Source organism: Salvelinus fontinalis, chromosome 33 (assembly GCF_029448725.1).
Source record: "Salvelinus fontinalis isolate EN_2023a chromosome 33, ASM2944872v1, whole genome shotgun sequence".
NCBI lineage: Eukaryota > Metazoa > Chordata > Actinopteri > Salmoniformes > Salmonidae > Salvelinus > Salvelinus fontinalis.
In genome coordinates, this window is record NC_074697.1 from 35,263,332 (window position 1) to 35,277,556 (window position 14,225).

The 14,225-nt window shown below is 43.1% G+C and overlaps 10 non-coding genes across 10 annotated transcripts; all 10 read right to left on the bottom strand.

Moving 5' to 3' along the window:
- Positions 1-436: 436 nt before the first annotated feature.
- Positions 437-508, bottom strand: trnap-ugg (transfer RNA proline (anticodon UGG)). Its single transcript has one exon. It is a non-coding gene; the product is annotated as a tRNA-Pro (tRNA).
- Positions 509-2,857: 2,349 nt separating this feature from the next.
- On the bottom strand, positions 2,858-2,929 carry trnap-ugg (transfer RNA proline (anticodon UGG)). The gene has a single exon. It is a non-coding gene; the product is annotated as a tRNA-Pro (tRNA).
- Positions 2,930-3,769: 840 nt separating this feature from the next.
- trnap-ugg (transfer RNA proline (anticodon UGG)) lies at positions 3,770-3,841 on the bottom strand. Its single transcript has one exon. It is a non-coding gene; the product is annotated as a tRNA-Pro (tRNA).
- An 840-nt stretch (positions 3,842-4,681) lies between these two features.
- Positions 4,682-4,753, bottom strand: trnap-ugg (transfer RNA proline (anticodon UGG)). The gene has a single exon. It is a non-coding gene; the product is annotated as a tRNA-Pro (tRNA).
- Positions 4,754-5,593: 840 nt separating this feature from the next.
- Positions 5,594-5,665, bottom strand: trnap-ugg (transfer RNA proline (anticodon UGG)). The gene has a single exon. It is a non-coding gene; the product is annotated as a tRNA-Pro (tRNA).
- An 840-nt stretch (positions 5,666-6,505) lies between these two features.
- Positions 6,506-6,577, bottom strand: trnap-ugg (transfer RNA proline (anticodon UGG)). Its single transcript has one exon. It is a non-coding gene; the product is annotated as a tRNA-Pro (tRNA).
- Positions 6,578-8,329: 1,752 nt separating this feature from the next.
- trnap-ugg (transfer RNA proline (anticodon UGG)) lies at positions 8,330-8,401 on the bottom strand. The gene has a single exon. It is a non-coding gene; the product is annotated as a tRNA-Pro (tRNA).
- Positions 8,402-9,241: 840 nt separating this feature from the next.
- trnap-ugg (transfer RNA proline (anticodon UGG)) lies at positions 9,242-9,313 on the bottom strand. The gene has a single exon. It is a non-coding gene; the product is annotated as a tRNA-Pro (tRNA).
- An 840-nt stretch (positions 9,314-10,153) lies between these two features.
- trnap-ugg (transfer RNA proline (anticodon UGG)) lies at positions 10,154-10,225 on the bottom strand. The gene has a single exon. It is a non-coding gene; the product is annotated as a tRNA-Pro (tRNA).
- A 3,575-nt stretch (positions 10,226-13,800) lies between these two features.
- Positions 13,801-13,872, bottom strand: trnap-ugg (transfer RNA proline (anticodon UGG)). The gene has a single exon. It is a non-coding gene; the product is annotated as a tRNA-Pro (tRNA).
- Between the last annotated feature and the right edge of the window lie 353 nt (positions 13,873-14,225).

Sequence of the window (14,225 nt, forward strand, 5' to 3'; positions counted from 1 at the left end):
CTTCCATAACCGCTGATGTCACACCTCTGCATTTTCGGTGAAAGGCGGCAGAGCGAGAGCGATGTTTATCAAAACATGAGACATCCCGAATATCAGTTTTCTCATATAAATGTCTGTAGCTTCCGAACGGTTTGACCAACAAAATTGTTTGACCATTCTATGGAAAGGGGAGACTCTAACAAACGCAATGCCGTTCTCAGTTTTGCTCTACGACCCCCACAAGTGTCACAGGACTCGTCTGAAGGTAACCAGTACCGGTTAAAATTACAGATTTTTAATCAAGGAAGAAATTAATACATGTTGAAGCCACTAGTGGAGAGCACAAATGATTAGCAGTCCATTGCCTTAATCACTCAGCCACCTCGTCCTATACTCCAGGGATGGCAGTTGCCCCTCCAACCAGGAAACAAAGATCCGCTTGTCTCAGACTGTTAAAGGGCTCGTCCGGGATTTGAACCCGGGACCTCTCGCACCCAAAGCGAGAATCATACCCCTAGACCAACGAGCCATTTCGTGGAAGACATTTTTTTGCTGTCGCCAGCAATGACGGTTAGGATACGGATTGACTTGTCGATGGTGCCAGGCCACAGTGAATCACGTGAGTTTTGTTGGTATACTTGTGAGCATAGCTGTCTTCCAAGCAGTTGACCAGGTTTCAGTTCAAATCCTCTGTAATTACTCTTCCGAGTCTTTCAGATTCAATTTTCATTTTCTGTAACAGCAAGAAACAAATGAAGAAGAGCTAAATGAAGATTTTGAAGTTGAAAAAGAAGACATCAAAACGAATTGGAGCTCATTGAATTTGAGCCGATTGACGCACCGGTATGTGAATAAATGATAAAATCCCCATTGGAATCTGTCAGTTTGAAACTAGAGATTTCACCTTTTTTTTTGCACTGGATGCTTCTCAATCTTCCATAACCGCTGATGTCACACCTCTGCATTTTCGGTGAAAGGCGGCAGAGCGAGAGCGATGTTTATCAAAACATGAGACATCCCGAATATCAGTTTTCTCATATAAATGTCTGTAGCTTCCGAACGGTTTGACCAACAAAATTGTTTGACCATTCTATGGAAAGGGGAGACTCTAACAAACACAATGCCGTTCTCAGTTTTGCTCTACGACCCCCGCAAGTGTCACAGGACTCGTCTGAAGGTAACCAGTACCGGTTAAAATTACAGATTTTTAATCAAGGAAGAAATTAATACATGTTGAAGCCACTAGTGCAGAGCACAAATGATTAGCAGTCCATTGCCTTAATCACTCAGCCACCTCGTCCTATATTCCAGGGATGGCAGTTGCCCCTCCAACCAGTAGCCAAAGATCCGCCTCCCTCAGACTGTTAAAGGGCTCGTTCTGGATTTGAACCCGGGACCTCTCGCACCCAAAGCGAGAATCATACCCCTAGACCAACGAGCCATTTTATCGAAGACATTTTTTTGCTGTCGCCAGCAATGTCGGTGAGGATATGGATTGACTTGTCGATGGTTCCAGGCCACAGTGAATCACGTGAGTTTTGTTGGTATACTTGTGAGCATAGCTGTCTTCCAAGCAGTTGACCAGGTTTCAGTTCAAATCCTCTGTAATTCATCTGCCGAGTCTTTCAGATTAAATTTTCATTTTCTGTAACAGCAAGAAACAAATGAAGAAGAGCTAAATGAAGATTTTGAAGATGAAAAAGAAGACATCAAAACGAATTGGAGCTCATTGAATTTGAGCCGATTGACGCACCGGTATGTGAATAAATGATAAAATCCCCATTGGAATCTGTCAGTTTGAAACTAGAGATTTCACCTTTTTTTTGCACTGGATGCTTCTCAAACTTCCATAACCGCTGATGTCACACCTCTGCATTTTCGGTGAAAGGCGGCAGAGCGAGTGCGATGTTTGTCAAAACATGAGACATCCCGAATATCAGTTTTCTCATATAAATGTCTGTAGCTTCCGAACGGTTTGACCAACAAAATTGTTTGACCATTCTATGGAAAGGGGAGACTCTAACAAACACAATGCCGTTCTCAGTTTTGCTCTACGACCCCCACAAGTGTCACAGGACTCGTCTGAAGGTAACCAGTACCGGTTAAAATTACAGATTTTTAATCAAGGAAGAAATGAAGAAAAGTTGTGCAATGTTGAAGCCACTTGTGCAAAGCACAAATGATTAGCAGTCCATTGCCTTAATCACTCAGCCACCTCGTCCTGCACTCCAGGGATGGCAGTTGCCCCTCCAACCAGTTGCCCAAGATCCGCCTGTCTCAGACTGTTAAAGGCTCTACAAAAGGGCTCGTTCGGGATTTGAACCCGGGACCTCTCGCACCCAAAGTACACCGGTACGTGAATAAATGATAAAATCCCCATTGGAATCTGTCAGTTTGAAACTAGAGATTTCACCTTTTTTTTTGCACTGGATGCTTCTCAATCTTCCATAACCGCTGATGTCACACCTCTGCATTTTCGGTGAAAGGCGGCAGAGCGAGAGCGATGTTTGTCAAAACATGAGACATCCCGAATATCAGTTTTCTCATATAAATGTCTGTAGCTTCCGAACGGTTTGACCAACAAAATTGTTTGACCATTCTATGGAAAGGGGAGACTCTAACAAACACAATGCTGTTCTCAGTTTTGCTCTACGACCCCCACAAGTGTCACAGGACTCGTCTGAAGGTAACCAGTACCGGTTAAAATTACAGATTTTTAATCAAGGAAGAAATTAATACATGTTGAAGCCACTAGTGGAGAGCACAAATTATTAGCAGTCCATTGCCTTAATCACTCAGCCACCTCGTCCTATACTCCAGGGATTGCAGTTGCCCCTCCAAACAGTAAACAAAGATCCGCTTGTCTCAGACTGTTAAAGGGCTCGTCCGGGATTTGAACCCGGGACCTCTCGCAGCCAAAGCGAGAAGCATACCGCTAGACCAACGAGCCATTTCGTGGAAGACATTTTTTTGCTGTCGCCAGCAATGACGGTGAGGATATGGATTGACTTGTCGATGGTGCCAGGCCACAGTGAATCACGTGAGTTTTGTTGGTATACTTGTGAGCATAGCTGTCTTCCAAGCAGTTGACCAGGTTTCAGTTCAAATCCTCTGTAATTCATCTTCCGAGTCTTTCAGATTCAATTTTCATTTTCTGTAACAGCAAGAAACAAATGAAGAAGAGCTAAATGAAGATTTTGAAGTTGAAAAAGAAGACATCAAAACGAATTGGAGCTCATTGAATTTGAGCCGATTGACGCACCGGTATGTGAATAAATGATAAAATCCCCATTGGAATCTGTCAGTTTGAAACTAGAGATTTCACCTTTTTTTTTGCACTGGATGCTTCTCAATCTTCCATAACCGCTGATGTCACACCTCTGCATTTTCGGTGAAAGGCGGCAGAGCGAGAGCGATGTTTATCAAAACATGAGACATCCCGAATATCAGTTTTCTCATATAAATGTCTGTAGCTTCCGAACGGTTTGACCAACAAAATTGTTTGACCATTCTATGGAAAGGGGAGACTCTAACAAACGCAATGCCGTTCTCAGTTTTGCTCTACGACCCCCACAAGTGTCACAGGACTCGTCTGAAGGTAACCAGTACCGGTTAAAATTACAGATTTTTAATCAAGGAAGAAATTAATACATGTTGAAGCCACTAGTGGAGAGCACAAATGATTAGCAGTCCATTGCCTTAATCACTCAGCCACCTCGTCCTATACTCCAGGGATGGCAGTTGCCCCTCCAACCAGGAAACAAAGATCCGCTTGTCTCAGACTGTTAAAGGGCTCGTCCGGGATTTGAACCCGGGACCTCTCGCACCCAAAGCGAGAATCATACCCCTAGACCAACGAGCCATTTCGTGGAAGACATTTTTTTGCTGTCGCCAGCAATGACGGTTAGGATACGGATTGACTTGTCGATGGTGCCAGGCCACAGTGAATCACGTGAGTTTTGTTGGTATACTTGTGAGCATAGCTGTCTTCCAAGCAGTTGACCAGGTTTCAGTTCAAATCCTCTGTAATTACTCTTCCGAGTCTTTCAGATTCAATTTTCATTTTCTGTAACAGCAAGAAACAAATGAAGAAGAGCTAAATGAAGATTTTGAAGTTGAAAAAGAAGACATCAAAACGAATTGGAGCTCATTGAATTTGAGCCGATTGACGCACCGGTATGTGAATAAATGATAAAATCCCCATTGGAATCTGTCAGTTTGAAACTAGAGATTTCACCTTTTTTTTTGCACTGGATGCTTCTCAATCTTCCATAACCGCTGATGTCACACCTCTGCATTTTCGGTGAAAGGCGGCAGAGCGAGAGCGATGTTTATCAAAACATGAGACATCCCGAATATCAGTTTTCTCATATAAATGTCTGTAGCTTCCGAACGGTTTGACCAACAAAATTGTTTGACCATTCTATGGAAAGGGGAGACTCTAACAAACGCAATGCCGTTCTCAGTTTTGCTCTACGACCCCCACAAGTGTCACAGGACTCGTCTGAAGGTAACCAGTACCGGTTAAAATTACAGATTTTTAATCAAGGAAGAAATTAATACATGTTGAAGCCACTAGTGGAGAGCACAAATGATTAGCAGTCCATTGCCTTAATCACTCAGCCACCTCGTCCTATACTCCAGGGATGGCAGTTGCCCCTCCAACCAGGAAACAAAGATCCGCTTGTCTCAGACTGTTAAAGGGCTCGTCCGGGATTTGAACCCGGGACCTCTCGCACCCAAAGCGAGAATCATACCCCTAGACCAACGAGCCATTTCGTGGAAGACATTTTTTTGCTGTCGCCAGCAATGACGGTTAGGATACGGATTGACTTGTCGATGGTGCCAGGCCACAGTGAATCACGTGAGTTTTGTTGGTATACTTGTGAGCATAGCTGTCTTCCAAGCAGTTGACCAGGTTTCAGTTCAAATCCTCTGTAATTACTCTTCCGAGTCTTTCAGATTCAATTTTCATTTTCTGTAACAGCAAGAAACAAATGAAGAAGAGCTAAATGAAGATTTTGAAGTTGAAAAAGAAGACATCAAAACGAATTGGAGCTCATTGAATTTGAGCCGATTGACGCACCGGTATGTGAATAAATGATAAAATCCCCATTGGAATCTGTCAGTTTGAAACTAGAGATTTCACCTTTTTTTTTGCACTGGATGCTTCTCAATCTTCCATAACCGCTGATGTCACACCTCTGCATTTTCGGTGAAAGGCGGCAGAGCGAGAGCGATGTTTGTCAAAACATGAGACATCCCGAATATCAGTTTTCTCATATAAATGTCTGTAGCTTCCGAATGGTTTGACCAACAAAATTGTTTGACCATTCTATGGAAAGGGGAGACTCTAACAAACGCAATGCCGTTCTCAGTTTTGCTCTACGACCCCCACAAGTGTCACAGGACTCGTCTGAAGGTAACCAGTACCGGTTAAAATTACAGATTTTTAATCAAGGAAGAAATTAATACATGTTGAAGCCACTAGTGGAGAGCACAAATGATTAGCAGTCCATTGCCTTAATCACTCAGCCACCTCGTCCTATACTCCAGGGATGGCAGTTGCCCCTCCAACCAGTAAACAAAGATCCGCTTGTCTCAGACTGTTAAAGGGCTCGTCCGGGATTTGAACCCGGGACCTCTCGCACCCAAAGCGAGAATCATACCCCTAGACCAACGAGCCATTTCGTGGAAGACATTTTTTTGCTGTCGCCAGCAATGACGGTTAGGATATGGATTGACTTGTCGATGGTGCCAGGCCACAGTGAATCACGTGAGTTTTGTTGGTATACTTGTGAGCATAGCTGTCTTCCAAGCAGTTGACCAGGTTTCAGTTCAAATCCTCTGTAATTCATCTTCCGAGTCTTTCAGATTCAATTTTCATTTTCTGTAACAGCAAGAAACAAATGAAGAAGAGCTAAATGAAGATTTTGAAGTTGAAAAAGAAGACATCAAAACGAATTGGAGCTCATTGAATTTGAGCCGATTGACGCACCGGTATGTGAATAAATGATAAAATCCCCATTGGAATCTGTCAGTTTGAAACTAGAGATTTCACCTTTTTTTTTGCACTGGATGCTTCTCAATCTTCCATAACCGCTGATGTCACACCTCTGCATTTTCGGTGAAAGGCGGCAGAGCGAGAGCGATGTTTGTCAAAACATGAGACATCCCGAATATCAGTTTTCTCATATAAATGTCTGTAGCTTCCGAATGGTTTGACCAACAAAATTGTTTGACCATTCTATGGAAAGGGGAGACTCTAACAAACGCAATGCCGTTCTCAGTTTTGCTCTACGACCCCCACAAGTGTCACAGGACTCGTCTGAAGGTAACCAGTACCGGTTAAAATTACAGATTTTTAATCAAGGAAGAAATTAATACATGTTGAAGCCACTAGTGGAGAGCACAAATAATTAGCAGTCCATTGCCTTAATCACTCAGCCACCTCGTCCGATACTCCAGGGATGGCAGTTGCCCCACCAACCAGTAAACAAAGATCCGCTTGTCTCAGACTGTTAAAGGGCTCGTCCGGGATTTGAACCCGGGACCTCTCGCACCCAAAGCGAGAATCATACCCCTAGACCAACGAGCCATTTCGTGGAAGACATTTTTTTGCTGTCGCCAGCAATGACGGTGAGGATATGGATTGACTTGTCGATGGTGCCAGGCCACAGTGAATCACGTGAGTTTTGTTGGTATACTTGTGAGCATAGCTGTCTTCCAAGCAGTTGACCAGGTTTCAGTTCAAATCCTCTGTAATTCATCTTCCGAGTCTTTCAGATTCAATTTTCATTTTCTGTAACAGCAAGAAACAAATGAAGAAGAGCTAAATGAAGATTTTGAAGTTGAAAAAGAAGACATCAAAACGAATTGGAGCTCATTGAATTTGAGCCGATTGACGCACCGGTATGTGAATAAATGATAAAATCCCCATTGGAATCTGTCAGTTTGAAACTAGAGATTTCACCTTTTTTTTTGCACTGGATGCTTCTCAATCTTCCATAACCGCTGATGTCACACCTCTGCATTTTCGGTGAAAGGCGGCAGAGCGAGAGCGATGTTTGTCAAAACATGAGACATCCCGAATATCAGTTTTCTCATATAAATGTCTGTAGCTTCCGAACGCTTTGACCAACAAAATTGTTTGACCATTCTATGGAAAGGGGAGACTCTAACAAACACAATGCCGTTCTCAGTTTTGCTCTACGACCCCCACAAGTGTCACAGGACTCGTCTGAAGGTAACCAGTACCGGTTAAAATTACAGATTTTTAATCAAGGAAGAAATTAATACATGTTGAAGCCACTAGTGGAGAGCACAAATGATTAGCAGTCCATTGCCTTAATCACTCAGCCACCTCGTCCTATACTCCAGGGATTGCAGTTGCCCCTCCAACCAGTAAACAAAGATCCGCTTGTCTCAGACTGTTAAAGTGCTCGTCCCGGATTTGAACCCGGGACCTGTCGCACCCAAAGCGAGAATCATACCCCTAGACCAAAGAGCCATTTCGTGGAAGACATTTTATTGCTGTCGCCAGCAATGACGGTGAGGATATGGATTGACTTGTCGATGGTGCCAGGCCACAGTGAATCACGTGAGTTTTGTTGGTATACTTGTGAGCATAGCTGTCTTCCAAGCAGTTGACCAGGTTTCAGTTCAAATCCTCTGTAATTCATCTGCCGAGTCTTTCAGATTCAATTTTCATTTTCTGTAACAGCAAGAAACAAATGAAGAAGAGCTAAATGAAGATTTTGAAGTTGAAAAAGAAGACATCAAAACGAATTGGAGCTCATTGAATTTGAGCCGATTGACGCACCGGTATGTGAATAAATGATAAAATCCCCATTGGAATCTGTCAGTTTGAAACTAGAGATTTCACCTTTTTTTTTGCACTGGATGCTTCTCAATCTTCCATAACCGCTGATGTCACACCTCTGCATTTTCGGTGAAAGGCGGCAGAGCGAGAGCGATGTTTGTCAAAACATGAGACATCCCGAATATCAGTTTTCTCATATAAATGTCTGTAGCTTCCGAACGGTTTGACCAACAAAATTGTTTGACCATTCTATGGAAAGGGGAGACTCTAACAAACACAATGCCGTTCTCAGTTTTGCTCTACGACCCCCACAAGTGTCACAGGACTCGTCTGAAGGTAACCAGTACCGGTTAAAATTACAGATTTTTAATCAAGGAAGAAATTAATACATGTTGAAGCCACTAGTGGAGAGCACAAATGATTAGCAGTCCATTGCCTTAATCACTCAGCCACCTCGTCCTATACTCCAGGGATGGCAGTTGCCCCTCCAACCAGGAAACAAAGATCCGCTTGTCTCAGACTGTTAAAGGGCTCGTCCGGGATTTGAACCCGGGACCTCTCGCACCCAAAGCGAGAATCATACCCCTAGACCAACGAGCCATTTCGTGGAAGACATTTTTTTGCTGTCGCCAGCAATGACGGTTAGGATACGGATTGACTTGTCGATGGTGCCAGGCCACAGTGAATCACGTGAGTTTTGTTGGTATACTTGTGAGCATAGCTGTCTTCCAAGCAGTTGACCAGGTTTCAGTTCAAATCCTCTGTAATTACTCTTCCGAGTCTTTCAGATTCAATTTTCATTTTCTGTAACAGCAAGAAACAAATGAAGAAGAGCTAAATGAAGATTTTGAAGTTGAAAAAGAAGACATCAAAACGAATTGGAGCTCATTGAATTTGAGCCGATTGACGCACCGGTATGTGAATAAATGATAAAATCCCCATTGGAATCTGTCAGTTTGAAACTAGAGATTTCACCTTTTTTTTTGCACTGGATGCTTCTCAATCTTCCATAACCGCTGATGTCACACCTCTGCATTTTCGGTGAAAGGCGGCAGAGCGAGAGCGATGTTTATCAAAACATGAGACATCCCGAATATCAGTTTTCTCATATAAATGTCTGTAGCTTCCGAACGGTTTGACCAACAAAATTGTTTGACCATTCTATGGAAAGGGGAGACTCTAACAAACGCAATGCCGTTCTCAGTTTTGCTCTACGACCCCCACAAGTGTCACAGGACTCGTCTGAAGGTAACCAGTACCGGTTAAAATTACAGATTTTTAATCAAGGAAGAAATTAATACATGTTGAAGCCACTAGTGGAGAGCACAAATGATTAGCAGTCCATTGCCTTAATCACTCAGCCACCTCGTCCTATACTCCAGGGATGGCAGTTGCCCCTCCAACCAGGAAACAAAGATCCGCTTGTCTCAGACTGTTAAAGGGCTCGTCCGGGATTTGAACCCAGGACCTCTCGCACCCAAAGCGAGAATCATACCCCTAGACCAACGAGCCATTTCGTGGAAGACATTTTTTTGCTGTCGCCAGCAATGACGGTTAGGATACGGATTGACTTGTCGATGGTGCCAGGCCACAGTGAATCACGTGAGTTTTGTTGGTATACTTGTGAGCATAGCTGTCTTCCAAGCAGTTGACCAGGTTTCAGTTCAAATCCTCTGTAATTACTCTTCCGAGTCTTTCAGATTCAATTTTCATTTTCTGTAACAGCAAGAAACAAATGAAGAAGAGCTAAATGAAGATTTTGAAGTTGAAAAAGAAGACATCAAAACGAATTGGAGCTCATTGAATTTGAGCCGATTGACGCACCGGTATGTGAATAAATGATAAAATCCCCATTGGAATCTGTCAGTTTGAAACTAGAGATTTCACCTTTTTTTTTGCACTGGATGCTTCTCAATCTTCCATAACCGCTGATGTCACACCTCTGCATTTTCGGTGAAAGGCGGCAGAGCGAGAGCGATGTTTGTCAAAACATGAGACATCCCGAATATCAGTTTTCTCATATAAATGTCTGTAGCTTCCGAATGGTTTGACCAACAAAATTGTTTGACCATTCTATGGAAAGGGGAGACTCTAACAAACGCAATGCCGTTCTCAGTTTTGCTCTACGACCCCCACAAGTGTCACAGGACTCGTCTGAAGGTAACCAGTACCGGTTAAAATTACAGATTTTTAATCAAGGAAGAAATTAATACATGTTGAAGCCACTAGTGGAGAGCACAAATGATTAGCAGTCCATTGCCTTAATCACTCAGCCACCTCGTCCTATACTCCAGGGATGGCAGTTGCCCCTCCAACCAGTAAACAAAGATCCGCTTGTCTCAGACTGTTAAAGGGCTCGTCCGGGATTTGAACCCGGGACCTCTCGCACCCAAAGCGAGAATCATACCCCTAGACCAACGAGCCATTTCGTGGAAGACATTTTTTTGCTGTCGCCAGCAATGACGGTTAGGATATGGATTGACTTGTCGATGGTGCCAGGCCACAGTGAATCACGTGAGTTTTGTTGGTATACTTGTGAGCATAGCTGTCTTCCAAGCAGTTGACCAGGTTTCAGTTCAAATCCTCTGTAATTCATCTTCCGAGTCTTTCAGATTCAATTTTCATTTTCTGTAACAGCAAGAAACAAATGAAGAAGAGCTAAATGAAGATTTTGAAGTTGAAAAAGAAGACATCAAAACGAATTGGAGCTCATTGAATTTGAGCCGATTGACGCACCGGTATGTGAATAAATGATAAAATCCCCATTGGAATCTGTCAGTTTGAAACTAGAGATTTCACCTTTTTTTTGCACTGGATGCTTCTCAATCTTCCATAACCGCTGATGTCACACCTCTGCATTTTCGGTGAAAGGCGGCAGAGCGAGAGCGATGTTTGTCAAAACATGAGACATCCCGAATATCAGTTTTCTCATATAAATGTCTGTAGCTTCCGAACGCTTTGACCAACAAAATTGTTTGACCATTCTATGGAAAGGGGAGACTCTAACAAACACAATGCCGTTCTCAGTTTTGCTCTACGACCCCCACAAGTGTCACAGGACTCGTCTGAAGGTAACCAGTACCGGTTAAAATTACAGATTTTTAATCAAGGAAGAAATTAATACATGTTGAAGCCACTAGTGGAGAGCACAAATGATTAGCAGTCCATTGCCTTAATCACTCAGCCACCTCGTCCTATACTCCAGGGATTGCAGTTGCCCCTCCAACCAGTAAACAAAGATCCGCTTGTCTCAGACTGTTAAAGTGCTCGTCCCGGATTTGAACCCGGGACCTGTCGCACCCAAAGCGAGAATCATACCCCTAGACCAAAGAGCCATTTCGTGGAAGACATTTTATTGCTGTCGCCAGCAATGACGGTGAGGATATGGATTGACTTGTCGATGGTGCCAGGCCACAGTGAATCACGTGAGTTTTGTTGGTATACTTGTGAGCATAGCTGTCTTCCAAGCAGTTGACCAGGTTTCAGTTCAAATCCTCTGTAATTCATCTGCCGAGTCTTTCAGATTCAATTTTCATTTTCTGTAACAGCAAGAAACAAATGAAGAAGAGCTAAATGAAGATTTTGAAGTTGAAAAAGAAGACATCAAAACGAATTGGAGCTCATTGAATTTGAGCCGATTGACGCACCGGTATGTGAATAAATGATAAAATCCCCATTGGAATCTGTCAGTTTGAAACTAGAGATTTCACCTTTTTTTTTGCACTGGATGCTTCTCAATCTTCCATAACCGCTGATGTCACACCTCTGCATTTTCGGTGAAAGGCGGCAGAGCGAGAGCGATGTTTGTCAAAACATGAGACATCCCGAATATCAGTTTTCTCATATAAATGTCTGTAGCTTCCGAACGGTTTGACCAACAAAATTGTTTGACCATTCTATGGAAAGGGGAGACTCTAACAAACACAATGCCGTTCTCAGTTTTGCTCTACGACCCCCACAAGTGTCACAGGACTCGTCTGAAGGTAACCAGTACCGGTTAAAATTACAGATTTTTAATCAAGGAAGAAATTAATACATGTTGAAGCCACTAGTGGAGAGCACAAATGATTAGCAGTCCATTGCCTTAATCACTCAGCCACCTCGTCCTATACTCCAGGGATTGCAGTTGCCCCTCCAACCAGTAAACAAAGATCCGCTTGTCTCAGACTGTTAAAGTGCTCGTCCCGGATTTGAACCCGGGACCTGTCGCACCCAAAGCGAGAATCATACCCCTAGACCAAAGAGCCATTTCGTGGAAGACATTTTATTGCTGTCGCCAGCAATGACGGTGAGGATATGGATTGACTTGTCGATGGTGCCAGGCCACAGTGAATCACGTGAGTTTTGTTGGTATACTTGTGAGCATAGCTGTCTTCCAAGCAGTTGACCAGGTTTCAGTTCAAATCCTCTGTAATTCATCTGCCGAGTCTTTCAGATTCAATTTTCATTTTCTGTAACAGCAAGAAACAAATGAAGAAGAGCTAAATGAAGATTTTGAAGTTGAAAAAGAAGACATCAAAACGAATTGGAGCTCATTGAATTTGAGCCGATTGACGCACCGGTATGTGAATAAATGATAAAATCCCCATTGGAATCTGTCAGTTTGAAACTAGAGATTTCACCTTTTTTTTTGCACTGGATGCTTCTCAATCTTCCATAACCGCTGATGTCACACCTCTGCATTTTCGGTGAAAGGCGGCAGAGCGAGAGCGATGTTTGTCAAAACATGAGACATCCCGAATATCAGTTTTCTCATATAAATGTCTGTAGCTTCCGAACGGTTTGACCAACAAAATTGTTTGACCATTCTATGGAAAGGGGAGACTCTAACAAACACAATGCCGTTCTCAGTTTTGCTCTACGACCCCCACAAGTGTCACAGGACTCGTCTGAAGGTAACCAGTACCGGTTAAAATTACAGATTTTTAATCAAGGAAGAAATTAATACATGTTGAAGCCACTAGTGGAGAGCACAAATGATTAGCAGTCCATTGCCTTAATCACTCAGCCACCTCGTCCTATACTCCAGGGATTGCAGTTGCCCCTCCAACCAGTAAACAAAGATCCGCTTGTCTCAGACTGTTAAAGTGCTCGTCCCGGATTTGAACCCGGGACCTGTCGCACCCAAAGCGAGAATCATACCCCTAGACCAAAGAGCCATTTCGTGGAAGACATTTTATTGCTGTCGCCAGCAATGACGGTGAGGATATGGATTGACTTGTCGATGGTGCCAGGCCACAGTGAATCACGTGAGTTTTGTTGGTATACTTGTGAGCATAGCTGTCTTCCAAGCAGTTGACCAGGTTTCAGTTCAAATCCTCTGTAATTCATCTGCCGAGTCTTTCAGATTCAATTTTCATTTTCTGTAACAGCAAGAAACAAATGAAGAAGAGCTAAATGAAGATTTTGAAGTTGAAAAAGAAGACATCAAAACGAATTGGAGCTCATTGAATTTGAGCCGATTGACGCACCGGTATGTGAATAAATGATAAAATCCCCATTGGAATCTGTCAGTTTGAAACTAGAGATTTCACCTTTTTTTTTGCACTGGATGCTTCTCAATCTTCCATAACCGCTGATGTCACACCTCTGCATTTTCGGTGAAAGGCGGCAGAGCGAGAGCGATGTTTGTCAAAACATGAGACATCCCGAATATCAGTTTTCTCATATAAATGTCTGTAGCTTCCGAACGGTTTGACCAACAAAATTGTTTGACCATTCTATGGAAAGGGGAGACTCTAACAAACGCAATGCCGTTCTCAGTTTTGCTCTACGACCCCCACAAGTGTCACAGGACTCGTCTGAAGGTAACCAGTACCGGTTAAAATTACAGATTTTTAATCAAGGAAGAAATTAATACATGTTGAAGCCACTAGTGGAGAGCACAAATGATTAGCAGTCCATTGCCTTAATCACTCAGCCACCTCGTCCGATACTCCAGGGATGGCAGTTGCCCCTCCAACCAGTAAACAAAGATCCGCTTGTCTCAGACTGTTAAAGGGCTCGTCCGGGATTTGAACCCGGGACCTCTCGCACCCAAAGCGAGAATCATACCCCTAGACCAACGAGCCATTTCGTGGAAGACATTTTTTTGCTGTCGCCAGCAATGACGGTGAGGATATGGATTGACTTGTCGATGGTGCCAGGCCACAGTGAATCACGTGAGTTTTGTTGGTATACTTGTGAGCATAGCTGTCTTCCAAGCAGTTGACCAGGTTTCAGTTCAAATCCTCTGTAATTCATCTTCCGAGTCTTTCAGATTCAATTTTCATTTTCTGTAACAGCAAGAAACAAATGAAGAAGAGCTAAATGAAGATTTTGAAGTTGAAAAAGAAGACATCAAAACGAATTGGAGCTCATTGAATTTGAGCCGATTGACGCACCGGTATGTGAATAAATGATAAAATCCCCATTGGAATCTGTC